General features: G+C 47.4%; 1 protein-coding gene across 1 annotated transcript in view; it reads left to right on the plus strand.

Moving 5' to 3' along the window:
* The first annotated feature begins 595 nt into the window (after window positions 1-595).
* Window positions 596-26984, plus strand: part of FHIP1B (FHF complex subunit HOOK interacting protein 1B) — a 57304-nt gene continuing 30915 nt past the window's right edge. The window contains exon 1 of the mRNA XM_073559717.1: window positions 596-752. The gene's annotated coding sequence lies outside the window, so the exon portion shown is untranslated. The remainder of the gene's footprint in view (window positions 753-26984) is intronic.

Here is a 26984-nt window from a genome sequence, read left to right on the forward strand (position 1 = left end):
CACCCTCATCATTGTCCTCACCCTCATCATTGTCCTCACCCTCACCCTCATCATTATCCTCCTCCTCAGCCTCATCATTATCCTCACCCTCAGCCTCATCATTGTCCTCACCCTCACCATTATCCTCACCCTCACCCTCATCATTATCCTCACCCTCAGCCTCATCATTGTCCTCACCCTCATCATTGTCCTCACCCTCAGCCTCATCATTATCCTCACCCTCAGCCTCATCATTATCCTCACCCTCAGCCTCATCATTATCCTCACCCTCATCATTGTCCTCACCCTCATCATTGTCCTCACCCTCACCCTCATCATTATCCTCCTCCTCAGCCTCATCATTATCCTCACCCTCAGCCTCATCATTATCCTCAGCCTCATCCTCACTCTCACCATCACGTTGATCAGTCGGCTCTTCTCTCCTCGGGTGGCGCTGTTGTTGTACTTCTGGCTTCAGCCTCTAGATGGCAGTGCTGAATTCAGTCTAACACTTTCTCACGGCAGCACACAAAGGTCGCTGGGAAATGTAGTCCCATATCCTTACTTATGCCAAAATAAAAGAACAGCAGAAGACTACAACTCCCGTCACGTATCAGATTCGTAGAGAAACTATGTCTGTTACTACACGTCCCGGCATGCCTAAGGAATGTGCTTGCGCCATGGGGAGTAGGCGGGGCCAAAATCCTGCACCTTCAGAGCGGAGCAAGATGGAGTCAGGGAGCTGCCGAGAGGACGGAGCGGAGCGGGGACAGGTGAGCGGCGGAGAGCGGACACACACGGGCGCAGCGGGGGTGGGGCTGTGTGTGTGTATATATATATATATATATCACTTCCGAGGGGGGATAGAATAGAATACATATATAGCCACCTGTGGGGGGAGGGGGATATATATATATATGGGGCCACCTGTGGGGGGAGGGGGATATATATATATATGGGGCCACCTGTGGGGGGAGGGGGATATATATATATGGGGTCACCTGAGGGGGGAGGGGGATATATATATGGGGTCACCTGTGGGGGATATATATATATATGGGGTCACCTGTGGGGGGAGGGGGATATATATATATGGGGTCACCTGTGGGGGGAGGGGGATATATTTATGGAGTCACCTGGGGGGGGAGGGGGATATATATATATGGGGTCACCTGTGGGGGGAGGGGGATATATATATATGGGGTCACCTGAGGGGGGAGGGGGATATATATATGGGGTCACCTGGGGGGGAGGGGGATATATATATATGGGGTCACCTGTGGGGGATATATATATGGGGTCACCTGTGGGGGATATATATATGGGGTCACCTGTGGGGGGGAGGGGGATATATATATGGGGTCACCTGTGGGGGGAGGGGGATATATATATATGGGGTCACCTGTGGGGGGAGGGGGATATATATATGGGGTCACCTGTGGGGGGGAGGGGGATATATTTATGGAGTCACCTGGGGGGGGAGGGGGATATATATATATGGGGTCACCTGAGGGGGGAGGGGGATATATATATGGGGTCACCTGGGGGGGAGGGGGATATATATATATGGGGTCACCTGTGGGGGATATATATATGGGGTCACCTGTGGGGGATATATATATGGGGTCACCTGTGGGGGATATATATATGGGGTCACCTGTGGGGGGGAGGGGGATATATATATGGGGTCACCTGTGGGGGGAGGGGGATATATATATATGGGGTCACCTGTGGGGGGAGGGGGATATATATATATGGGGTCACCTGTGGGGGGAGGGGGATATATATATATGGGGTCACCTGTGGGGGGAGGGGGATATATATATATGGGGTCACCTGTGGGGGGAGGGGGATATATATATATGGGGTCACCTGTGGGGGGAGGGGGATATATATATATGGGGTCACCTGTGGTGGGAGGGGGATATATATATGGGGCCACCTGTGGGGGGAGGGGGATATATATATATGGGGTCACCTGTGGGGGGAGGGGGATATATATATATATGGGGTCACCTGTGAGGGGAGGGGATATATATATATATGGGGTCACCTGTGGGGGGAGGGGGATATATATATGGGGTCACCTGTGGGGGATATATATATGGGGTCACCTGTGGGGGGGAGGGGGATATATATATGGGGTCACCTGTGGGGGGAGGGGGATATATATATATGGGGTCACCTGTGGGGGGAGGGGGATATATATATATGGGGTCACCTGTGGGGGGAGGGGGATATATATATATGGGGTCACCTGTGGGGGGAGGGGGATATATATATATGGGGTCACCTGTGGGGGGAGGGGGATATATATATATATGGGGTCACCTGTGGGGGGAGGGGGATATATATATATGGGGTCACCTGTGGGGGGAGGGGGATATATATATATATGGGGTCACCTGTGGGGGGAGGGGGATATATATATATATATATATATGGGGTCACCTGTGGGGGGAGGGGGATATATATGTATGGGGTCACCTGTGGTGGGAGGGGGATATATATATATGGGGCCACCTGTGGGGGGAGGGGGATATATATATATGGGGTCACCTGTGGGGGGAGGGGGATATATATATATGGGGTCACCTGTGGGGGGAGGGGGATATATATATATGGGGTCACCTGTGGGGGGAGGGGGATATATATATATGGGGTCACCTGTGGGGGGAGGGGGATATATATATATATATGGGGCCACCTGTGGGGGGGAGGGGGATATATATATATATATGGGGCCACCTGTGGGGGGAGGGGGATATATATATATATATGGGGCCACCTGTGGGGGGAGGGGGATATATATATATATGGGGCCACCTGTGGGGGGAGGGGGATATATATATATATGGGGCCACCTGTGGGGGGAGGGGGATATATATATATATGGGGTCACCTGTGGGGGGAGGGGATATATATATATGGGGTCACCTGTGGGGGGAGGGGGATATATATATATATGGGGTCACCTGTGGGGGGAGGGGGATATATATATGGGGTCACCTGTGGGGGGAGGGGGATATATATATATGGGGTCACCTGTGGGGGGAGGGGGATATATTTATGGAGTCACCTGGGGGGGGAGGGGGATATATATATATGGGGTCACCTGAGGGGGGAGGGGGATATATATATGGGGTCACCTGTGGGGGATATATATATATGGGGTCACCTGTGGGGGGAGGGGGATATATATATATGGGGTCACCTGTGGGGGGAGGGGGATATATATATATGGGGTCACCTGTGGGGGGAGGGGGATATATTTATGGAGTCACCTGGGGGGGGAGGGGGATATATATATATGGGGTCACCTGAGGGGGGAGGGGGATATATATATATGGGGTCACCTGTGGGGGGAGGGGGATATATATATATGGGGTCACCTGTGGGGGGAGGGGGATATATATATATGGGGCCACCTGTGGGGGGAGGGGGATATATATATATATAGCCACCTGTGGGGGGAGGGGGATATATATATATGGGGTCACCTGTGGGGGGAGGGGGATATATATATATGGGGTCACCTGTGGGGGGAGGGGGATATATATATATGGGGTCACCTGTGGGGGGAGGGGGATATATTTATGGAGTCACCTGGGGGGGGAGGGGGATATATATATATGGGGTCACCTGAGGGGGGAGGGGGATATATATATGGGGTCACCTGTGGGGGATATATATATATGGGGTCACCTGTGGGGGGAGGGGGATATATATATATGGGGTCACCTGTGGGGGGAGGGGGATATATATATATGGGGTCACCTGAGGGGGGAGGGGGATATATATATATATGGGGTCACCTGTGGGGGGAGGGGGATATATATATATATGGGGTCACCTGTGGGGGGAGGGGGATATATTTATGGAGTCACCTGGGGGGGGAGGGGGATATATATATATGGGGTCACCTGAGGGGGGAGGGGGATATATATATGGGGTCACCTGGGGGGGAGGGGGATATATATATGGGGTCACCTGTGGGGGATATATATATGGGGTCACCTGTGGGGGGGAGGGGGATATATATATGGGGTCACCTGTGGGGGGAGGGGGATATATATATATGGGGTCACCTGTGGGGGGAGGGGGATATATATATATGGGGTCACCTGTGGGGGGAGGGGGATATATATATATGGGGTCACCTGTGGGGGGAGGGGGATATATATATGGGGTCACCTGTGGGGGATATATATATGGGGTCACCTGTGGGGGATATATATATGGGGTCACCTGTGGGGGGGAGGGGGATATATATATATATATGGGGTCACCTGTGGGGGGAGGGGGATATATATATATATGGGGTCACCTGTGGGGGGAGGGGGATATATATATATGGGGTCACCTGTGGGGGGAGGGGGATATATATATGGGGTCACCTGTGGGGGGAGGGGGATATATATATATGGGGTCACCTGTGGGGGGAGGGGGATATATATATATATGGGGTCACCTGTGGGGGGAGGGGGATATATATATATATGGGGTCACCTGTGGGGGGAGGGGGATATATATATATATGGGGTCACCTGTGGGGGGAGGGGGATATATATATATATGGGGTCACCTGTGGGGGGAGGGGGATATATATATATATGGGGCCACCTGTGGGGGGAGGGGGATATATATATATATATGGGGCCACCTGTGGGGGGAGGGGGATATATATATATATGGGGCCACCTGTGGGGGGAGGGGGATATATATATATATGGGGCCACCTGTGGGGGGAGGGGGATATATATATATATGGGGCCACCTGTGGGGGGAGGGGGATATATATATATATGGGGCCACCTGTGGGGGGAGGGGGATATATATATATATGGGGCCACCTGTGGGGGGAGGGGGATATATATATATATGGGGTCACCTGTGGGGGGAGGGGATATATATATGGGGTCACCTGTGGGGGGAGGGGGATATATATATATGGAGTCACCTGTGGGGGGAGGGGGATATATATATATGGGGTCACCTGTGGGGGGAGGGGGATATATATATATGGGGTCACCTGTGGGGGATATATATATGGGGTCACCTGTGGGGGGAGGGGGATATATATATGGGGTCACCTGTGGGGGGAGGGGGATATATATATATATGGGGTCACCTGTGGGGGGAGGGGGATATATATATATATGGGGTCACCTGTGGGGGGAGGGGGATATATATATATGGGGTCACCTGTGGGGGGAGGGGGATATATATATATGGGGTCACCTGTGGGGGGAGGGGGATATATATATATGGGGTCACCTGTGGGGGGAGGGGGATATATATATATGGGGTCACCTGTGGGGGGAGGGGGATATATATATATATGGGGTCACCTGTGGGGGGAGGGGGATATATATATATATGGGGTCACCTGTGGGGGGAGGGGGATATATATATATATGGGGTCACCTGTGGGGGGAGGGGGATATATATATATATGGGGTCACCTGTGGGGGGAGGGGGATATATATATATATGGGGTCACCTGTGGGGGGAGGGGGATATATATATATATGGGGTCACCTGTGGGGGGAGGGGGATATATATATATATGGGGTCACCTGTGGGGGGAGGGGGATATATATATATATGGGGTCACCTGTGGGGGGAGGGGGATATATATATATATGGGGTCACCTGTGGGGGGAGGGGGATATATATATGGGGTCACCTGTGGGGGGAGGGGGATATATATATGGGGTCACCTGTGGGGGGAGGGGGATATATATATGGGGTCACCTGTGGGGGGAGGGGGATATATATATGGGGTCACCTGTGGGGGGAGGGGGATATATATATATGGGGTCACCTGTGGTGGGAGGGGGATATATATGGGGTCACCTGTGGTGGGAGGGGATATATATGGGGTCACCTGTGGGGGGAGGGGATATACACATTTATTGAGGGGGAGGGGATATATATATTGGGGTCACCTGTGGGTGGAGGGGATATACACATTTATTGAGGGGGGAGGGGATATATATATTGGGGTCACCTGTGGGGGGAGGGGATATATAGGGGGCTACCTGTGGGGGGAGGGGAAGGTGTGTGTGTGTATATATGTGTATATATATATATGTCCACCTGTGGGGGGAGGGGATATATTTATTGGGGGCCACCTGTGGGGGGAGGGGATATATATATATATAGGGGTCCACCTGTGGGGGGAGGGGGATATATATATGGGGTCACCTGTGGGGGGAGGGGGATATATATATGGGGTCACCTGTGGGGGGAGGGGGATATATATATATATGGGGTCACCTGTGGGGGGAGGGGGATATATATATATATATATATGGGGTCACCTGTGGGGGGAGGGGGATATATATATATATGGGGTCACCTGTGGGGGGAGGGGGATATATATATATATGGGGTCACCTGTGGGGGGAGGGGGATTTATATATATATGGGGTCACCTGTGGGGGGAGGGGGATATATATATATATGGGGTCACCTGTGGGGGGAGGGGGATATATATATATGGGGTCACCTGTGGGGGGAGGGGGATATATATATATGGGGTCACCTGTGGGGGGAGGGGGATATATATATATGGGGTCACCTGTGGGGGGAGGGGGATATATATGGGGTCACCTGTGGGGGGAGGGGATATACACATTTATTGAGGGGGAGGGGATATATATATTGGGGTCACCTGTGGGGGGAGGGGATATACACATTTATTGAGGGGGGAGGGGATATATATATTGGGGTCACCTGTGGGGGGAGGGGATATATAGGGGGCTACCTGTGGGGGGAGGGGAAGGTGTGTGTGTGTGTGTGTGTATATATATATATATATATATATATGTCCACCTGTGGGGGGAGGGGATATATTTATTGTGGGCCACCTGTGGGGGGAGGGGATATATATATAGGGGTCCACCTGTGGGGGGGGATATATTTATTCGGGGCCACCTGTGGGGGGAGGGGATATATATATATGGGTCCACCTGTGGGGGGAGGGGATATATATAGGGGTCCACCTGTGGGGGGAGGGGATAGATTTATTGGGGGCCACCTGTGGGGGGAGGGGATATATATATTGTGGGCCACCTGTGGGGGGAGGGGATATATAAAGTTTTGTGGAGAAAGTCTTCATCCCCTTCCTGATTTCTTCGTGTTTCTCATGTAAATGTTTCCGATGCCAAACACAGTGTAAACGTTAGACAAAGCTAACACCAGTGATCACACAATGCCGTTTTTAACCCCTTAGCGACTGCGGCTACGCCTTGTATCGGTTGCACTTCAGGGGTCTTATTCCTCAGTGAGGCTTTCTACTGGTGCTGAGATATGAGTATAGCGCCCCCCAGCGATCACAAGAAAAGTCTGATTTAAAATTCATTACACTTTTCTGAAATTATCTAAAATATTAGAGAAGAGAGAAACTGGGTCCTCCGAGCCCCCCGATACCTCTGCCATCCCTGGACCCTTCTGCTCCGTCCCCCGAGCCCCCCGATACCTCTGCCATCCCTGGACCCTCCTGCTCCGTCCCCCGAGCCCCCCGATACCTCTGCCATCCCTGGACCCTCCTGCTCCGTCCCCCGAGCCCCCCGATACCTCTGCCATCCTTGGACCCTCCTGCTCCGTCCCCGAGCCCCCCGATACCTCTGCCATCCCTGGACCCTCCTGCTCCGTCCCCCGAGCCCCCCGATACCTCTGCCATCCCCGGACCCTCCTGCTCCGTCCCCCGAGCCCCCCGATACCTCTGCCATCCTTGGACCCTACTGCTCCGTCCCCCGAGCCCCCCGATACCTCTGCCATCCCTGGACCCTCCTGCTCCGTCCCCCGAGCCCCCCGATACCTCTGCCATCCCTGGACCCTCCTGCTCCGTCCCCCGAGCCCCCCGATACCTCTGCCATCCCTGGACCCTCCTGCTCCGTCCCCCGAGCCCCCCGATACCTCTGCCATCCCCGGACCCTCCTGCTCCGTCCCCGAGCCCCCCGATACCTCTGCCATCCCTGGACCCTCCTGCTCCGTCCCCCGAGCCCCCCGATACCTCTGCCATCCCTGGACCCTCCTGCTCCGTCCCCCGAGCCCCCCGATACCTCTGCCATCCCCGGACCCTTCTGCTCCGTCCCCGAGCCCCCCGATACCTCTGCCATCCCTGGACCCTCCTGCTCCGTCCCCCGGCCCACTGTGACATTTTTCTGGAATAAATGGTGGGCGCACGCACAAGTGCCGCCGAGCTCTGCCGGGCGGTACCCGGGAGCAATAGGGAATGTTTCCTGTTGGTTCCTTCTGATTATTCTGCTAGACTCTTATCACAGTGATCAAAAGAAAAAAGATAGTAAATCAAATCCCCCCTTTGTCACCCCCTTAGTTAGATGAAAAATAATAGAAAAAACATTTGCATTTTTTCCCATTCATTGAAGTTAGAATTGGATTTTTCAGAAGTAAAAAATAAAGCTGGCCGATGTGATGGCTTGTATGTGCGGAGTAAATGGTGTCGCCATTGATGCCAGTTTTTCATTCAAAAGTCAAATAGCGCTCCTTCCCTTCCGAGTCCATTTTCTCCTGTTACCCTTGTGAAAATAAAAGTTTGGGTCTAAAGTAATTGCTTTTGTTCTCGTAAAGCAACTGAAGGGTTAATAAACGTCTTGAATGTGAGGTAGAGCACCTTGAGGGGCGCTGTTTTTTGGACTGGTGCCACTTTTTAATATTTTCTGTCATAGATCCCTCAAAATGACCTCAGATGTGAGGTGGTCCCTTAAAAAAAAAAAAAATGGTACTGTTATGGTAATGTTAACCCTTAAACCCTTGTAACGTCCTAACAAATATGTTTCCAAAATTCTGCTGATGTAAAGTAGACATGTGGGAAATTTAATTTATGAACTATTTAGTGTGACACATCTGACGTCTCGCTGATTTAAGGGCACAAACATTAAGTTTGAAAATTGCAAAAATTTTAAAAAAAAAATTGCCAAATGTTTCTTTTCATAAAGATACTCAAATTATAAATAAGAAATGTTACCACTAACACGAAGTACAATATGTCATGAAAAGACAGTCTCAGAATCAGTGAGATACGTAGAAGCTCCAGAGTTAATACCTCACAAAGTAACAGTGGTCAAAAATTTAAAAAAAACCAAACTGTCACTTATGGGTTAAATGATGGCTTTTAACATGAAGGATAAAAGAAATCCAAACCTACAGGGCCCTGTGTGATACAGTAATTGCCCCTCTCCCCTTAAAACATAAATTAACTGTGTTTTATTACATATTTTGAGAAACTGAGGTGTAGTTCCCCAGCCACACACAAGCCTGATTACTCCCCAGGAGTGGCCTTCTGAGCAAAATTGTCTTGAGTGCAGAAACAACTCATCCAAGAGGACACAAAAGACCCCACAACAACATCCAAAGGACTGCAAGCCTCAAATCCCTCAGTTAAGGTCAGCGATCATGACTCCATCATAAGAAAGAGACTGGGCAAAAATGGCCTGCCTGGCAGAGTTCCAAGTCGGAAACCACTGCTGAGCAATAAGAACACAAAGGCTTATCTTAATTTTACCAGAAAACATCTTGATGATCCCCAAGACTTTTGGGAGAATACTTTGTGGACCAATGAGACAAAAGTTGAACATTTTGGAAGGTGTATGTCCCTTTACATCTGGCGTAGAAGTAACAGCATTTCAGAAAAGGAAAATCATACCATCAGTAAAATATGGTGGTGGCAGTGTGATGGTCTGGTGCAGTATTTCTGTGTCAGGATGTATGAGACTGGCTGTGGTAAATGGAGCCATGAAGTCTGCTGGCTACCAAAAAACCCTGAAGGAGAATGTCCGGCCATCTGTTTGTGACCTCAAGGTGAAGAGCACTTTGGTTATGTAGCAGGACAATGATCCGAAACACACCAGCAAATCCACCTCTGAATAGCTGAAGAAAAACAAAATATAGACTTTGGAGTGGCCTAGTCAAAGGCCTGACCTTAGTCCGATTTGAGATGCTGTAATGACCTTAAGAAGGCGGTTCATGCTCGGAAACCTCCCATGTGGCTGCGTCGTAAGACACTCATTGCCACTTATCGCAAACGCTTGATTGCAGTTGTTGCTGCTAAGGGCGGCCCACCAGTTATTAGGTTTAGGGGGCAATCACTATCTCACACAGGGCCCTGGAGGTCTGGATTTGTTTTTCCCTTAATAATAAAAACCTTCATTTATAAACTCCATTCTGTGATTACGTGTGTTATCTTTCTCCAATATTTACACTTGTCTGGTTATTAGAAACTTATGTGGCAAGCAAAACAATAGGAAATCAGGAAGGGGGTGAACACTCCTTCACCCCACTGTGTATGTGTATATATATATATATATATATATATATATATATATATATATATATATATATATATCCGTATTTTTCTGACTATAAGACGCACCGGGCCATAAGACGCACCCCTATTTTCAGAAGGAAAATAGGGAAAAAAATAATGTCAAATGGAGGTCCGTCTTACAGTCCGAATTCAGCTTACCTGGGAAGGGATCCGGCACAGGTGCAGAAGTAGTCACAGGGGTCATTCAGTGGTCCAGGCTCGTGCGGTGGCGGCTCTGTGCTGGGGCAGCTGCTCTGGGGCTGGCGTGGCTGTGCTGGGGCAGGTGGGCAGCTGTGCTGGGGCAGGTGGGCAGCTGTGGCAAGGGCAGCTGGGGCAGGTGGGCAGGGGCAGCTGTGGCAGGGACAGGTGGGCTCTGCGGTTGTGGCAGCGGGCGGCGCTCTGCGGTGCGGTGGTGGCAGCGGGCTGTGCTCCGATGCAGGGGCGGTGGCTCCGCCGGCGTTTCTTCGCAGCCCGGAGGCCCCCGCACACCCCTTGCTGGGCGCCGCCATGTTGCGGTGGCCTCCGGGAGCATGGACCCCGGCAAGATGGCCACCGGTCCGGGGACGGTGCATACGCAGCTTCAGATCTCGTCCCGAGATCTCGGGGGACGAGACCTCGTTGCCGAGATTTGAATCTCGTCCCCCGAAATCTCGGCACGAGATCTGAAGCGGCGCATGCGCCGTCCCCGGACCGGCGGCCATCTTGCCGGGGTCCATGCTCCCGGAGGCCACCGCAACATGGCGGCGCCCAGCAAAGGGTGTGCGGGGGCCTCCGGGCTGCGAAGAAACGCCGGCGGAGCCGCCGCCCCTGCACCGGAGCACAGCCCGCTGCCACCACTGCACCGCAGAGCCTCGCCCGCTGCCACCAGCGCACCAGGTACCATGCATTACGACCATAAGACGCACCCCCCACTTTCCCCCAAAATTTTTGGGGAAAAAAGTGCGTCTTGTGGTCCGAAAAATACGGTATGTGTGTGTGTATGTGTGTATATATATATATATATATATATATATATATATATATATATATATATATATATATATATATATATATATATATACACAAGACATCCCTTATTATAGTTGCACCCCCCACAAGTGAACTAAAATATATATTTTAGTTCACTTGTGGGGGGTGCGACTATAATAAGGGATGTCTTGGGGAGGGATTATATTTTGAGAGGGGACACCTGTGGAGTGAGGGTTATAAATACTGAGGAGTCACCTATGGGAGAGGGGTAATATATATTGGGAGTCACTTTTAGAGGGAGGTGTTAAATATAAATGGGGTCATCTGTGGGGGGAGGGGTTATAAACATGGGGGTAACATTTTGTGGGGACTGGGGATGGGGTTGTATATCTGAGGGGGATCACCTGTGGGAGGAGGGGATAGAGAGATATTCAGGCTCCTCGCATCATGTTCCCACATGCTTTATGGATTAATAGCCCTCTGTGTCTGTACTGTTACACACTTAGGCTGATAACCGGTTCATGCAGCAACACAGGAACACCCGACTCTTAGGCTGGGTTCACACGTAGCGGAACTCTCGCTGTAATTACCGCAAGAATTCCGGAATTCCATTCCGCGGGAAAATCGCATTTTAAATTCCCACGATTTTCCCGCGAAAAAACTAGCATTTTGCAAGCGTAATTAACTTGCAGAATTGCTAGCGTTTTCCAAGCAATCTGGAGCATCGCTTGGAGAACTGATTGACAGGTTGGTCACACTCGTCAAACATAGTGTTTGACGAGTGTGACCAACTTTTTACTATTGAGGCCGCCTATGCGGCATCAGTAGTAAAAGATCGAATGTAGAAAATAATAATAATAAAAAAAATATTGTTCTCGCCTTCCGACGTCCCGCGCAGCCTTCCCGCCTCTCTCCACGCTCCCGGTCCCAGTAATCCTTTGCGACAATTACCGCGATGACGTCTGTTCTCGCGGGATCGCGACGACGTCGTGTGAATGACCGCGAGACTTTGCGATCCCGCGAGAACGGACGTCATCGCTCGCAAAGGCTTACTGGGACCGGAGCGTGGAGAGAGGCGGGAAGGCTGCGCGGGACGTGGGAAGGTGAGAATAACAATATTTTTTTATTTTAAATTCTATTTTTTACAGGGATATGGTACCCAGAGCCCGGAGGACAGTCTCCTCTCCTCCGGACCGTGGGTACCATCCGCAAATGTTCTGCTTACTTTTCGCATGGTGTGCACAGCCTCATGCGGGAAGTAAGCGGAACAATGCACTCCTATGGGTGCGGGATCGCCGCCATTCTGCGAAATTAATGAGCATGCTGCGTTTTTTACCGCAAAGCGATTTCGCCGCGGTAAAAATCGCAGCATTAGCACAGCATTGCGGAATCCCATAGGAATGCATGGGATGCTTCTTTTTCACGTTTTCGCGGCAAAATCGCGCCGTTAAAACTGCCATAGAAAGGCGAAAAAAAAACTCCACGTGTGAACTCAGCCTCACACTATGGCTGCTCCAAACAATGAGGGCAATTGTTACCATCCACCTCTCCTGTCTCCCCTTTTTCTTCATCGATAGTAAGCTTGCGAGCAGGGCCCTCATTCCTCTGTTGATTTATGTGATTATTGTTAAGCTGTAATGTCTATATATTGTATATGTAGGTTCATTTTAACATTGAGAGAATATCAAAAATAAAATCCAGAAAATCACTGTGTAAATTATATAAATTTATTTGCATTTTGCAGTGAGAAATAAGTATTTGATCCCTCTGGCAAACAAGACTTAATACTTGGTGGTAAAACCCTTGTTGGCAAGCCCAGCAGTCCGACGTTTCTTGTAGTTGATGATGAGGGTTGCGCACATGTCAGGAGGAATTTTGCTCCACTCGTCTTTGCAGATCATCTCTAAATCATTAAGATTTTGAGGTTGTCGCTTGGCCACTCGGAGCTTCACCTCCCTCCATAAGTTTCCTATGGGATTAATGTCTGTAGACTGGCTAGGCCACTCCATGACCTTAATGTGCTTCTTTTTGAGCCACTCCTTTCTTGCCTTGGCTGTATGTTTTTGGTCATTATCTTGCTGGAAGACCCAGCCACGACCCATTTTTAATGTCCTGGCAGAGGGAAGAAGGTTGTCACTCAGGGTTTTACGGTACATGGCTCTATCCATTCTAGCATTGATGCAGTGAAGTAGTCCTGTGCCATTAGCAGAGAAACACCCCCAAAACATAATGTTTCCTCCATGCTTGACAGTGGGGATGGTGTTCTTTTGGATCATAGGCAGCATTTCTCTTCCTTCAAACACGGCGCATTGTTGATGCTAACAAGCTCAATTTTTGTATCATCTGACCACAGCACCTTCTCTCAATCACTCACAGAATCATCCAGGTGTTCATTGGCCGACTTCAGACGGGCCTGCACATGTGCCTTGTTGAGCAGGGGGACCTTGCGGGCACTGCAGGATTGTAAACCTTTAGGCTATGTGTGCACACTGCAGATTTGCTTGCAGAGATTTCTACGTAGTTTCTGCATCTCTTGGCAGAAAACGCAGTGAAAAATCCATGCATTTTTAATGCGTTTTTATGAGAATTTTCATGCGGTTTTGTATGTGTTTTTGTAAATTCATAGAGCTAAATAAAGATATATTATTAAAAAAAAATATTTCCTTGTTCAACCTCTTCATTTTAATTCTCCATTGAAGACCATAATATCATTACATAACATGTTCAAATATAATGTTTACAGACACAAAATTGAGCCCACTGCACAGTTTTATAAAAATCGGCTTCTCTCCGTGTCTGACAGCCATTCCAGTGTCAGGTGAATTCCCACCAGAGTCCACCTCATTCTACTTAATGTGCTTCTGATTAGGTGATCACCTGAACCAAATCTTATCTAACGAAGGAAAGTATAAAATCCCTGCTGTGGTGTTCACAATCCTCCTGCAATAGGACAAGCTGGATGGCAAAACAAGTGCTAGGAATATCCCAAAAGTAATAGGAATGAAAAAATAACTTTTAACCATGCCAAAGGAGTTAAAGTCAATTCTGGCTTTACTAGCAGAGCGATACAGTGAGCGTCATGTTGCCTCCATCCTTAAAATTTCTTAGACGACAGTCCATTACAACAAGGTCAAGCAGCAGAAATTGGGGACAACAAAGCTACAGACCAGCAGAGGGCGAAAGCGACTCTCCACTGACCGGGATGACCGTCATCTTATTCGAATGTAACTCAGCAACCGCAGGATGACATCAAGTGACCTACAAAAGGAATGGTAAATGGCAGCTGGGGTGAAGTGCACGGCAAGAACAGTTCTTAACCGGCTCCTAGAGGCAGGGCTCAAGTCATGTAAAGCTAGAAAAAAGCCTTTCATCAATGAGAAGCAAAGGAGAGCCAGGCTGAAGTTTGCCAAAGACCATAAGGATTGGACCATAGAGGACTGGAGTAAGGTAATCTTCTCTGAGTCTAATTTTCAGCTTTGCCCAACGCCTGGTCGTCTATTGGTTAGACTGAGACCTGGAGAGGCGTGCAAGCCACAATGTCTTGCACCCACTGTGAAATTTGGTGGAGGATCGGTATGAATCAAGCCGCATACAAAGTCATCCTGGAAAAACAGCTGACTCCTTCTGCTCAGGCAAAGTTCCCCAACTCTGAGGACAATGCGCCATGCCACACAGCTAGGTCAATCAATGTGTGGATGAAGGACCACCACATCAAATCCTTGCCATGGCCGCCCAATCTCCAGACCTGAACCCCACTGAGAACCTCTGGAATGTAATCAGGAGGAAGATGGAGAGTCACAAGCCATCAGACAAAGAACTGCTGACGTGTGTGTACAAGGAGCGGCATAAGGTCATCCAAAAGCCGTGTGAGAGATTGGCGGAAAGCAGCCAAGACGCAGGAAAGCTGGGATTAACAATCATGGGGATTCCACAGAATACTGATTTCTGAACTCTTCCTGAGGTAAAACATTAGTATTGTTTCTAAATGATTATGAACTTGTTTTCTTTGCATTATTTGAGGTCTGCAAGCACTGGATTTTTTTTTTTGTACTTTTGACCATTTCTCATTTTCTGAAAATACAAAATTTAGTGCTTGGAAATTTTGGAGACCTGTCAGTAGGTTATAAAATAAGAGCAATTTACGTTTTACTCAGAAATGTACCTATAAAGAGAAAAATCAGACAAAGTGAAAATTTTGCAGTCGTCTGAATTTTTGCCAGAATTTTTGTATGTGTAATATACAGTATATACATAGATATGTAATAGCAAGCCCAAGGCTTAGTAATGAACAAGTGTCAGCTAGATACCCTCATTAATAAAACGATACATAAAGAGTTAAAGACGCGCACACAAAATCTGCGTGAAACACAGTATCTGGTCTGTTTATTTTTCAAAAAATGTAAAAAAAAAAATGCATCGGCTCTTGCATAATTTTCATAACCAGCAGAGAGAAAGCTGACTGAGGGCTGATGTTAATATTCTGGGAAAGAGCCAGTAGCCATAAAGGTTCCTAGGCTATTAATATCAGCTCACAGATGTTTGCTTAGCCTTTACTGGCTAGTTTACAGGGGATCCCAGGTAAAAAAATTGACATGGGGACCTGCTATAAAATCAAACCAGCAAAGGCTAGGCAAACAGCTGCAGGCTGATATTAATCGCCTGTGAAGGGGTCATGAATATTGGCTCCTCCATGCTAAAAACATCAGCTCTCAGCCACCCGAGAAATGGCGCATCTTATAGATGTACCAATTCTGGCACTTAGCCACACTCTTCCCACTTGCCCTGTAGTGATGGCAAGTGGTATAATATTTGTTCGGTTGATGTCACTTTTGTTTTGTCCGGTGATATCAAGCCCATGGCTTAGTAATAGAGAGGCGTCTATAAGACACCTATCCATTACTAATCCTATAGTTATATGGAAAACACACAGCCAGAATAAAGTCCTTTAATTGAAATAATCACTCAGATTCCTTTTTATTGAATCCAAATTTACCATACTTAAATGCTTAATCCCCGACACCCTAATCTCCTGCAATCAAAAAAATAAAAAACCAACATATGATACTATCCTGTCCAACATAGTCCATTTAATACCGAGTGTCCCACAGCGATCTCGTGTACAAGAGTGACATCGGGAGATGTGACCGCTCTACCCAGCCTCTGGCGATACACTGACAGAAGGTAATCGCTCCCGCAGTGTATCACTGCGCTGCCGTAAGTTCACCAGAGTTCATCAGCTCCGGTGCTCTCACTTACGGCACCGCTGCGTGGGAAAGTTCTCACACAGCAGTAGTGCCGTAAGTGAGGGCATCGGCGCTGATGAACTCCGGTGAACTCTCACTGCAGCGCAGTGATACACTGGCAGAAGGTGATCACTCCTGCAGTGTATCACCGATAGCCAGGTAGATCGCCGTGGGTCACTCAGTATTAAATAGACTACGGCAGACAGGGAGTATATGTTGGTTTATTATTTTTGATTGCTTGCAGGAGACATGGGCGTCGGGGATTGTGTTCAGTGAGTATGTATATTGTATGTAATTGTCAGTGTGTTTTTTTTTTTTTTTTTGTACAATTGAACACAGGTGCCGGATTATTTATTTATATAGTACCATTGATTCCATGGTGCTGTACATGAGAAGGGGGGTTATATACAAATTACAGATATCACTTACACTAAACAAACTAACAATCACAGACTGATACAGAGGGGAAAGAGGACCCTGCCCTTGGGGGCTTACATGCTACAGGATGCTGGGGAAGGAGACAGTAGGTTGGGGGGTTGCAGCAGCTCCAGTGATGGTGAGGCGGTTGCTCCAGTAGTGGTGAGGAGGCAGTGGGGATCATTGCAGGCTGTAGGCTTTCCTGAAGAGGTGGGTTTTCAGGTTCCGTCTGAAGGATCCGAATGTGGTTGATAGTCGGACGTGTTGGGGCAAAGAATTCCAGAGGATGGGGGCTATTCGGGAGAAGTCTTGGAGGCGGTTGGGTGAGGAGAGAATAAGTGTGGAGGAGAGAAGGAGGTCTTGGGAGGACCAGAGATTACGTGAGAGAAGGTATCGGGAGATTAGTTCAGAGATATATGGAGGAGACAGGTTATAGATGACCTTGTAGGTCAGTATTAGTAATTTGAATTGGATACACTGAGGGAATGGGAGCCAGTGAAGAGATTTGCAGCGGGGAGAAGCGAAGGAGTAGCGAGGAGGGAGATGAAGTAGTCGGGCGGCAGAGTTAAGGATGGACTGGAGAGGTGTGAGGTTGTTAGCAGGGAGACCACAGAAAAGGATGTTGCAGTAGTCGAGGCGGGAGATGATGAGGGCATGCACAAGTAGTTTAGTAGAATGAGGGTTGAGGAAAGGACGGATTCTGGAAATATTTTTGAGCTGGAGGCGACAGGAGGTGAAGAGAGCTCGGATGTGCGGTTTGAAGGACAGGGCAGAGTCCAGGGTTACTCCGAGGCAGCGGACCTCCGTTACGGGGGAAAGTGTGATGTCGTCAATTGTTATAGATAGGTCGGGTAAGGAAGATCTGTGAGATGGGGGGGGGAAGATGATGAGTTCAGATTTGTCCACATTGAGCTTGAGGAAGCGAGAGGAGAAGGAGGATATGGCTGATAGACACTCTGGGATTCTGGAGAGCAGAGAGGTGACGTCTGGGCCAGAGAGGTAGATCTGAGTGTCATCGGCATAAAGATGGTACTGGAATCCATGAGACTTTATGAGCTGTCCCAGACCAAGTGTATAGATTGAGAAGAGTAGGGGTCCTAGAACAGAGCCTTGGGGGACTCCAACAGAGAGAGGGTGGGATGAGGAGGTAGTGTGGGAGACACTGAATGTGTGGTTGGAGAGGCATGAGGAGATCCAGGATAGGGCGAGGTCTTTGATGCAAAAGGAGGAGAGGATCTTAAGTTCGAGGCAGTGTCAACTGTGTTGAAAGCAGAGGACAGGTCTAGAAGCAGGAGTATAGAGTATTGTCTGTTAGCTTTGGCTGTGAGTAGGTCGTTGGTAATTTTTGGTCAGGGCTGTCTCAGTGGAATGATGGGGGCGGAAACCAGATTGTAGATGGTCAAAGAGCAAGTTAGATGAGAGGTGGGAGATGTGACAGCAGATATAGCCGAATGGGAGCAGTAGTCCGAGCAGACGACGGTAAGTGCAATCACTATGAGCTGTTCGTCACATGAGTAGACACCCACACACATTCTCCGCCCACACACTCTTCCTCCTTCTGACATTTCCTTTTCTGCAGCGTTTTTGGCAGCTAATTCACAAGCCGTTTTACACCTGCGGTTTTGCTGCGGATTTGACCTCACTCAATGGAAGTGTGTAGTGAAATATATATATATATATATATATATATATATATATATATATATATATATATATATATGACCAACAGTAATTAACATCTGTCCTTAGATTGCATGTCTTCACAAAATTCACAGCATATGTTATCCTGAGAAGGCAGTCTCCTGTCTCCCAATCTCACCAGGGGGCTTTACTGAGAACCACAAGGTGGAAACATTTCACACCTTCTGGCTCTTTGAAGAGAGATGCCAATTGCAGTCTGACACTCTCTATGAGAAGGGTTACACAAAGAGTTTCAGAGGAAAATAATGTATTCACTGGTAAAATAGCCATGGTCCAGTCACAAACCAAAAATTAGAATATTAACATGAGAGGCTGGTTTAGAAATCGGATCTCCATGTCAAATCTATAAATTAGGCCTGTACACGTAGAAACCTGTTCACAGTGAGGGGCAGCCTAGCTGTTGTGCTCCAGTTCATATTCACTCTCCCTTGGGGACAGAATACCAGACTGCAAAGTTTTTTATTTCTGTAAGTTTTCTCCCTTTTATTTTATCACTGTTTGGCATGTTTGTATGTCACTTTTAACATTTTGATATCCTTTTTTTGTAAGCACTGTACCTTTTTTGTATTAAAGCTTAAACCTTTAAGTTTGAACCTTGTTGCGCTAAAGAATCCACAGCCTTAGAGTGTGCGCTCCTGGTGATTGGCGGACAGTAGTAGTGGTATTTCTGGGACTCATCGCCCATGTGTTCGGTGAGTGGTGGCAGCATGTATGAGCGGGGTGTGTGGTCTATGTCGGGATGTGATTTATGCTCACACTGCAGCATAGGATAGAGGGTGAATGCTGGGCTGAGTGAGAGGAGACAGATTAACCCTTTCAGGCACAACCCCAAGTCACGTGCTGAGAAGCGGGTACGTGACAAATTGGTGGCAGCGGTGGGATAGAATATATCCTCCCTGGTAATTTGTGCATAAACGCTGCAGATCCACAAAAACAATTGACATGCTGCGGAAAATAAAACGCTGCAAATAAGAATGTAAATTTCCGCATCGTGTGCACAACAATTCAGGAATGCCATTGATTAACATTGCTTCAGTAATCACTTTTGGTTTTGGGGTATTTCCTTCGGAAAAATTGCTGCAGAAACTCAACAAATCTGCATCGTGTGCACATAGCCATACAGCGTAATGTGTTACCAATGGTTTTCTTGGTGACTGTGCTTCCAGCTGCCTTGAGATCATTAACAAGCTCCCCCCGTGTAGTTTTAGGCTGATCTCATCTTCCTCATGATCAAGGATACACCACGAGGTGAGATTTTGCATGGTGCCTCAGATCGATGTCGATTGACAGTCATTTTGAATTTCTTCCATTTTCTTACTATTGCACCCACAGTCGTCTCCTCCTCACCCAGCGTCTTATGGTTTTGTAGCCCATTCCAGCTTTGTGCAGGTCTATGATCTTGTCCCTGACATCCTTAGAAAGCTCTTTGGTCTTGCCCATGTTGTAGAGGTAAGAGTCTGACTGATTGCGTCTGTGGACAGGAGTCTTTTATAAAGGTGACTATGTAAGACAGCTGTCTCTAATGCAGGTGACGAGTTGATTAGGAGCGTCTAACGGGTCTGTAGGAGCCAGAACTCTTAATGGTGTGTAGGGGATCAAATACTTCTGACTGCAAAATGCAAATAAATGTATATAATTTATACAATGTGATTTTTTGGATTTTATTTTTGATATGTTATCTCTTTGTTAAAATTAACCTACCCTTAAAATTATAGACTGTTCATGTCTTTGTCAGTGGACAAACTTACAAAATCAGCAAGGGATCAAATACTTATTTCTTATTTCCCCTACTGTGTGTGTGTGTGTGTGTGTATACGGTGGGTACGGAAAGTATTCAGACCCCTTTACATTTTTCACTCCTTGTTTCATTGCAGCCATTTTGGTAAATTCAGTAAAGTTCATTTTTCCTCATTAATGTGCACTCTGCACCCCATCTTGTAAGGGAAAAACAAATGTAGAAATGTTTGCAAATTTATTAAAGAAAAACTGAAATCTCACATGGTCATAAGTATTCAGCCCCTTTGCTCAGTATTGAGGAGAAGCACCTTTTGAGCTAGTACAGCCATGAGTCGTCTTGGGAATGAAGCCACAAGTTTTTCTCCCCTGGATTTGGGGATCCTCGGCCATTCTTCCTTGCAGATCCTCTCCAGTTCCGTCAGGTTGGATGGTGAACGTTGGTGGACAGCCATTTTCAGGTCTCTCCAGAGATGCTCCATTGGGATTAGGTTAGGGCTCTGGCTGGGCCAGTAAAGAATGGTCACAGAATTGTTCTGAAGCCACTCCTTTGTTATTTTAGCTGTGTGCTTAGGGTCATTGTCTTGTTGGAAGGTGAACCTTCGGCCAAGTCTGAGGTCCAGAGCACTCTGGAAGAGGTTTTCATCTAGCATATCGCTGTACTTGGCCGCATTCATGTTTCCTTCAATGGCAACCAGTCGTCCTGTCCCTGCAGCTGAAAAACACCCCCCTAGCATGATGCTGCCACCACCATGTTTCACTGTTGGGATTGTATTGGGCAGGTGATGAGCAGTGTGTTATGAATGGGTCACCGAGGAGGAAAAAACCTAAACATGCTAAGCCCAGAAAAACCAGAGAGGTTGGTAATTATGCAGATTGCAGATCCCTGATCTTACCACACAACTAGCAGCAGCCGTGTAGCGTACCTACGATGTTCCTAGACGCCTCGTCACGGCCGGAGGACTAAATAAGCCTAAAGCAAGAAAAGGGAAAACTAACTGCCCCAGAGCAGACCCCAAAGGAATAGACAGCCCCCACACATGTATTGACGGTGAAACAAGATGAAGGCACAAACACAGGCAGGAAAATAGGCTGAGCAAACGACGGGGCCCAAACTAACTAGAAAGGAGAGGTGTCATGAACTCATTTTCTGCTCCACCAGTTGAGAGTTCCCCTTCCGTTCTCCCTCTGGTGGTGACAGGAGGTAGTGCGGTTGGTTTAAGTGGTAGTGATCTGCCACCTGATGAGGAAGATAACGATTGGATCTCTGGAGTATCAGACTGCATATAAGACAGCCGACGCCCTATCCGGGTGCTGGTGATTCAGTCTGCTTCTCAGGTCCTGGACTTTAGCTCTCTTCCAGTCTCCTCAAGTTAAGTTTGTTTTTTGCTATTGTTCACACTTGCGCTTGTTGCTCAATACAGTTTGTTGTGTAATCAGCCTGCCCCTGCTGGGGCTATGCTGAAATTCCACTGCTATTAATCAGTATTTGCCAATCTGCTTTTTGTCCCTTATTAGATTGGCCTCTTTTTTGCTCTGTCTCAGAATATTTCAGAGTACTGATATAGGTTTAGAAGTCTAGTGACTTCAGGGTTAATTTTGCTATCAGAAGTGTTGGACAGTATTTTTGTAGGTTTTTTTTTTTGGGCAGATTGCAGACAGTGTCTTTCCTTTTCTGTCCTTTTTATTTAGCTGGGCCCCATCGTTTGCTCAGCCTATTTTCCTGCCTTTGTATTTTCATCTGGTTTCACCGTCAATACATGTGGGGGGCTGTCTTTTTCCTTTGGGGTCTGCTCTGGGGCAGTTAGTTTTCCTCTTTTCCTGCTTTAGGCTTATGTAGTTCTCCGGTTGTGACGAGGCGTCTAGGACCAACGTAGGAGCGCTGCACGACTGCTGCTAGTTGTGCGGTTAAGATCCGGGATCTGCAATCTGCATAGTTACCAACTTCTCTGGTTTTCTGAGACTTAGCTTGTTGTCTTTTTTTCCTCCTCGGTTTCCCATTCATTACAGAGACTAAAGGAAAGACACTGTCTGCAACCTGCAAAAAACCCTACAAAAATAATGTCCAACACTTCTGATAGCAAAAATAACCCTGAAGTCACTAGACTTCTCCCACTATATCAGCACTCTGAAATATTCTGAGACAGAGCAAAAAGAGGCCAAATAAGGGACAAATAGCAAATTGGCAAACACAGATAAATAAGAGTGGAAATACAGCACAGCCCATGCCGGGGCTGGCTGACCACAAAAAACTGAATAGACCAACAAAATCGAGTGTGAACATTAACAGAGAAACTTAGCTTGAGCTGACTGGAACAGAGCTGAGAACCAAGACCTGAAAAGCCAGAAGTATCACCAGCAACTGAATAGGGCGTCGGCTGCCTTAAATCCAATCTGAGACTCCTGAAGTCCAATCATCATCCTCATTCTCAAGTGGCAGATCACCACTGATCAAATCAGCCTCACTACCCTCTGTTACCACCAGAGGGAGTCTGGAAGGAGAACTCACAACTGGTGAACCAGAGAATGAACTCACAACAGCAATGCCTGGTTTTCTCCACACATACCGCTTAGAATTATCACCAAAAAGTTCTATCTTCGTCTCATCAGACCAGAGAATCTTATTTCTCATAGTCTGGGAGTCCTTCATGTGTTTTTTAGCAAACTCTGTGCTGGCTTTCATATGTCTGGCACTGAGGAGAGGCTTCTGTCGGGCCACTCTGCCATAAAGGCCCGACTGGTGGAGGGCTGCAGTGATAGTTGACTTTGTGGAACTTTCTCCCATCTCCCTATGGCATCTGTGGAGCTCTGCCACAGTGATCTTAGGGTTCTTCTTTACCTCTCTCACCAAGGCTCTTCTCCCACGATTGCTCAGTTTGGCTGGACGGCCAGGTCTATAAAGACTTCTGGTGGTCGCAAACTTCTTCCATTTAAGGATTATGGAGGCCACTGTGCTCTTAGGAACTTTGAGTACTGCAGAAATTCTTTTGTAACCTTGGCCAGATCTGTGCCTTGCCACAATTCTGTCTCTGAGCTCCTTGGCCAGTTCCTTTGGCCTCATGATTCTCATTTGGTGTGACATGCACTGTGAGCTGTGAGGTCTTATATAGACAGGTGTGCGCCTTCACAAATCAAGTCCTGTCAGTTTAATTACACACAGCTGGACTCCAGTGAAGGAGTAGAACCATCTCAAGGAGGATCACAAGGAAATAGACAGCATGGGACTTACATATGAGTGTCTGAGCCAAGGGGCTGAATACTTATGACCATGTGAGATTTCAGTTTTTCTTTTTTAATACATTTTCAAAAATTTCTACATTTCTGTTTTTTCACTCTAGATGGGGTGCAGGGTGTACATTAATGAGCAAAAATGAACTTTTCTGAATTTACTAAATGGCTGCAATGAAAGAGCGAAAATGTAATGGGATGTGAATACTTCCCGTACCCCTGTATATGTGTGTCTGTGTGGATTTATGGACATATAGATATAATTAGTCATGGCAAAAAATGTTGGCACCCTTGCCGTAGTTGCAGAACATGAAGTATTTCTCCTAGACCGTTCTTACTGTTCCCGTCTTTTGTTATATACAGGTTTATTTCCTTTTGGTGTTTTGGAACCGCACAAAAAACAGAGGTAAAAAGGCAATTTGGACATAATTTCACCCAAAATCCCCAAGATGGTGCGGACACAATTGTTGGCGCCCTCCTTAATATGTGGTTGCATCTTGTGGAATAAATAGCGGCGATAAGTCGCTCCCTGTAACCACCCCCACGCGTCCTGCGCCTCTCAGCCGGGAGCTTGGGCTCTCCTTACAAGCTGCTCCCATTCTCATATTTCACCTTCTTCCAACATTAATTTTAAGATGTCTCCACAGGTGATCAGTGGGATTGGGATCTGAACTCCTTGCTGCCACTCTCCAGATCTTTGTTTCCTCCCATTTCTGGGGGCTTCTTGAAGTATGTTTAGGGTCATTGTCCTGCTGGAAGACCCCTGACCTAGGACTCCAGCCCAGCTTTCTGACACTGGGCACTACATTGCCACCCAAAATCCTTTGGTAATATTCAGATTTCATGATTCCTTGTGCACATATAAGGCACCCAGTTCCAGAGGCAGGAAAACAACCCTAAAATATGGGACCCTCCACCATATTTGACTGTAGGTACTGTGTTGTTTTCTTTGTAGGCCTCATTCCGTTTTCAGTAAATAGAATGATGTGCTTTACCAAAAAGCTCTATGTTGGTCACATCTGTACAAGACGTCTTCCAAGAAGGATTTTGGCTTGCATACATACATTTTGGTAACACGCAGACACACACTGCAAAGATTGAGGCAACTTCTCCCGTTTTATCTGTTTTCCGGTGTGATTCTCATATTGCCCACACCTGTTACTTGCCACAGGCAAGTCGGAATGAGCATCACATGCTTGAAACAAAGGTATTACCCACAATTTTGGAAAGTTGCCAATAATTTTGTCCAGCCCATTTTGGGGTTTTGTGTGAAATTATGTCCAATTTGTCTTTTTCTTTAGTGTTTTTTTTGGTGTGTGTGTGTTCCAATACTGTGTATAACAACATGGGGAATTGTATTAATGATCAGGGAGAAATACTTCCTTTACTGGAACAATATCAAGGGTGCCAACACTTTCGGCAATGACAGTATATATGTGAGGGGGTCACCTGTGGAGAAGGGGTTAACTATATTTGAGGGGAAGGTTATCTGTAGGGAAGCAGATATATGTATGTGTATGTATGTCCCATGCGAGGGAAGAGATGTATACATCGGGGGCTCACCTGGAGAGGAGGGGTTATATGTGTGACAACTGTGGGAGGGGGGGATATATACATGGAGAGTCCCCTGCAGAGTTTTGTGTGCCCGTCTCAGGTGGGGGATCTTTATGCTGCTGTGCGGTGGTCCCGCCTCACTCTAGCTCAGTTGCAGGGTGTGGAGTGTTCATGGGGCAGCGATAACCATTCCAGGGAACTAAGGCTGATTGGTAAATTCCGACATTATACGCGCCCTAGGATCAATGATGTGGCACAGTGCTAGTTACTTCAGCCCGTGCTCACCTGTAGTCATGTGACTCGGTGCGGGAAGATCACGAGGGTCTTATGCATGTCTGCCCCCCACCGCTTATCACAGATTTCTCATTGCGGGAGTTAATCTGCAAAATTGTCACTGCCCCCCCATCCTATAAGTAATCAACCAACGGAAAGCTCCATCATCATCCACAGGAACCATCCAAACCACATCCATCTCTGGATGCCAAACTGCTACACCCAGCAGAATAGTGAGTGCAGCTCTGGAGTATAATAAAGGATCAGTAATGTAATGTATGTACACAGTGACTGCACCAGCAGAATAGTGAGTGCAGCTCTGGGGTATAATACAGGAGGTAACTCAGGATCAGTAATGTATGTACACAGTGACTGCACCAGCAGAATAGTGAGTGCAGCTCTGGAGTATAATACAGGAGGTAACTCAGGATCAGTAATGTATGTACACAGTGACTGCACCAGCAGAATAGTGAGTGCAGCTCTGGGGTATAATACAGGATGTAACTCAGGATCAGTAATGTATGTACACAGTGACTGCACCAGCAGAATAGTGAGTGCAGCTCTGGAGTATAATACAGGATGCAACTCAGGATCAGTAATGTATGTACACAGTGACTGCACCAGCAGAATAGTGAGTGCAGCTCTGGGGTATAATACAGGAGGTAACTCAGGATCAGTAATGTATGTACACAGTGACTGCACCAGCAGAATAGTGAGTGCAGCTCTGGGGTATAATACAGGATGTAACTCAGGATCAGTAATGTATGTACACAGTGACTGCACCAGCAGAATAGTGAGTGCAGCTCTGGGGTATAATACAGGAGGTAACTCAGGATCAGTAATGTATGTACACAGTGACTGCACCAGCAGAATAGTGAGTGCAGCTCTGGGGTATAATACAGGATGTAACTCAGGATCAGTAATGTATGTACACAGTGACTGCACCAGCAGAATAGTGAGTGCAGCTCTGGGGTATAATACAGGATGTAACTCAGGATCAGTAATGTATGTACACAGTGACTGCACCAGCAGAATAGTGAGTGCAGCTCTGGGGTATAATACAGGAGGTAACTCAGGATCAGTAATGTATGTACACAGTGACTGCACCAGCAGAATAGTGAGTGCCGCTCTGGGGTATAATACAGGATGTAACTCAGGATCAGTAATGTAATGTATGTACGCAGTGACTGCACCAGCAGAATAGTGAGTGCAGCTCTGGGGTATAATACAGGATGTAACTCAGGATCAGTAATGTATGTACACAGTGACTGCACCAGCAGAATAGTGAGTGCCGCTCTGGAGTATAATACAGGATGTAACTCAGGATCAGTAATGTAATGTATGTACACAGTGACTGCACCAGCAGAATAGTGAGTGCAGCTCTGGGGTATAATACAGGAGGTAACTCAGGATCAGTAATGTATGTACACAGTGACTGCACCAGCAGAATAGTGAGTGCCGCTCTGGGGTATAATACAGGATGTAACTCAGGATCAGTAATGTAATGTATGTACGCAGTGACTGCACCAGCAGAATAGTGAGTGCAGCTC

This window comes from Dendrobates tinctorius, unplaced genomic scaffold (assembly GCF_039654945.1).
Source record: "Dendrobates tinctorius isolate UK_male_01 unplaced genomic scaffold, ASM3965494v1 ptg000273l, whole genome shotgun sequence".
NCBI classification, from domain to species: Eukaryota; Metazoa; Chordata; class Amphibia; order Anura; family Dendrobatidae; genus Dendrobates; species Dendrobates tinctorius.